This window comes from Teleopsis dalmanni, chromosome 2, assembly GCF_002237135.1.
Source record: "Teleopsis dalmanni isolate 2A chromosome 2, ASM223713v2, whole genome shotgun sequence".
Lineage (NCBI taxonomy): Eukaryota > Metazoa > Arthropoda > Insecta > Diptera > Diopsidae > Teleopsis > Teleopsis dalmanni.
In genome coordinates, this window is record NC_051847.1 from 23,554,451 (window position 1) to 23,557,522 (window position 3,072).

Sequence of the window (3,072 nt, forward strand, 5' to 3'; positions counted from 1 at the left end):
TATTATTTCCCCATTATCCACTTAATTAAATTTTATACAAATAAATGTCAATGTTCACAAGACAATATCATTGTTGTTGCAAATTTATTGTTTCTGTTTATGTTTGCATAAAAATTTTGCTCATGCATTCACCTTTTTTCTGTTTTGTTCCATAATAATATCTACGGTAAGCTCAACCAATGAGTATTGAATAGTCTTTGGCTCAACTCATCTGAATATATGTGTTATCAATGAGTGTTTCGAAAAAACAATAATTTAAGAATAAAAATATGATTTAATTGCTGTTGGAAACCTGAAGACTTCTATGTAAATAGTTTCAATTTTAATATTTCTCCTTTTAAAGAAATATATTGAAAGAAAGGTTTAATTTATACAATTTTCAAGTTTTTATATTACAATGAAATTATTTAAACTTATATTAAATGTAAAAATTGGCAAGATTTTTACATAGAAGCAACTCTTTTAAGTCCCTACAATATAGGTACATATATATTATATGAGTGGCGTTACATTAGAGGCAACTTCTAAAACATAAATTTTAAAAAAAATATTAAAATTTAACAAAATTCATAATTATTTTAATTCATAAAAATTGTTTTTGTCAATTTAACAAAATTGTTCATTATTCTAAGTTGCTGTTAATGTATTAATTGAGCTTAATGCAGTTTGTCAAATATTAAACCTATTGACCTCTCCTGGAATGTTATATAAGCTATTGATACTTGATAAAAATTTAGCTTAAATATTTTCACAAGCCATCCCAAAAAGGTGGTTATAGTTATTTAGTCTCCATATCTAATGCTCTCCATCTATTGAAAATAATATAAATTTGCATTAAATATTAAAAGCATATGAATTATTTTCATCATTCCGGTAATTAATTAATGAAACAACTGTATGGACTAAGCAAATTAATGTTTCAGCTCCACGAAAAACCTTGTTTTAGTAAGAATTATAAAATCGAAAATAATTTTTAATGATTTAAAAATTCTAAAACAATAATGTTAAATTGCCTAATGAAGTCTTTTTCCTTTATTTGCAGATTTACATTCAATACTTTTTATTGTATTTATAAGGCTTTAAAATTTATCATCGAATTTAAAACCACAGCATTAGTGCTAAGCCTAAGTACTTAGGGGGCAGTAAATTTAGTTAAAGACTTATTTAAGTAGAGTTAACTTTGTTTTCCTGTGAATTAAAAACTGTAAGTGTAAACATCAAGGAATTAACTGCAGCAACAAACCGACCTAACCGGAAATTAAAATGGATTTGAAGCATTCAGCAGAGAGTGAAGCTGTTGATGTTTACATTGGTCCAAGTGCATCTACTGATTTTATGAAACCTAAAGATGAATCTGTGAATGACACCAGCGATGCAACGCATGGAGAAAGTAAGTTTAAATAGAAAATGAACTTGCACTTAAATATGAATTCTAACATAAATTGCATTTAATAGATGGATAATTATTTAAAATTATTTCATTAAATAAAAACAGAATAATTTTAATAAAATACAATCTAGAAAAATGTATATAATGCTTATTAAAATATTATTTTTTACACACATTAATTTATTTTGATTAAATAATAATTATATAATAATATAATAATGAAATAATAAAAATATTAATAAAATATTTTGTACAAAATATGTTATTGTATTCAATCTTAAACAATATAATTAAACAATATATTTATATATACGAGTATACTTTTTCTTTAAACTATTTAAGACCATTATTTTTTCTCAAACCTACTTCTTCAACTTTTTTTATAATTTTATTTAAATGCATCATTAAAAGCATATACAACAATCTACATTTATCTACTTTCCAATGTATTCCAATTTACCATTCCAAGAATACCAATCTAGAAAGTCAATAAATTTGACTATTAGGGGAATCTGTCTCTGCATGAGCACTGTTAGGCGTTAATCGTTACATATGAAACTGTAATTAATTATGCTCTAGAACACAAATACATGTTTATACATATGTTCGTTTGTATGACTGAAAAATGGCTAATCAATAATAATATCTTCAGAAACGTACAAAGTTTTCCCTCTATAATGCCATAAAATGCCTACTGCGAAAATAGTGACTAATGCATTGCTATTCAGAACGCTAATCAAGAAGGAATGAGTACATCCTATTAATGATAGGAACCTTGTATTGAATGTTACATGCTAGGGAAAACCACATACGTATAATGCATAGAGAAGCACTAAAACAAATGAAGTTGGCAAATCATTAAATGAACTTTAATTTATATTTGCTAATAGAAAAAACTATTACATGTAACAAGTCTGTTATCCTGAATTGTAACGACATGCTCTATGTAGATATGAAGATTCCTGGAGTGAGCATAGTGAGTAGGTCAGGATACAGAAATTGAGAAGTAGACCACAATTCTTCCCTCTCGATATAAAATGTACGAGTGTCAGTTGTATTGTAAATTTATATAAAAAATAATAAAAATAATTTAATTAAAATAAAATTTTATTGTACAAAAATATGGATATTTTCTTTTTTTTACTTATTTGATAATAAAATTAGCTTTGGTATATTTTTCTTTATTAATAACTTAGAAGTTAGCTATATAAATAATCATGTATATATAATATATAGTATTATTCTATTATTATTTTAGAAGAGAGGTGACTCAAGTAAGATTTTCACTCCGATTACTAAAGTTACTAGCTTTTAATTAAAAATGGATAATGCTGCCTCAATTAAAACTGTCACTGCGTCTACTGACACAGTCAACATCCCAATGACTGCTAAATTGACTTGTTTCAAAATAGATCTAGATGATGCTGCTTCAACTAAGATCACCACTCCATTTACTGCTTTAACTAACACCTAATTAGAGTAACCATAATGAAAGTTTCATTTCAACTAATAACGTATCTAGATTAAATGTCGATGGTAGTGCCTTAAAAAAGACTTCCAATTTATCTACTGACTTTCACTTCATTAACTGACTTATCTAACAACTAATTAGAGTTATATGAGAATAACTTAAATAAGACTTTCATTCCGACTTCCATTCTGAAACTTCGACTCCGAGTACT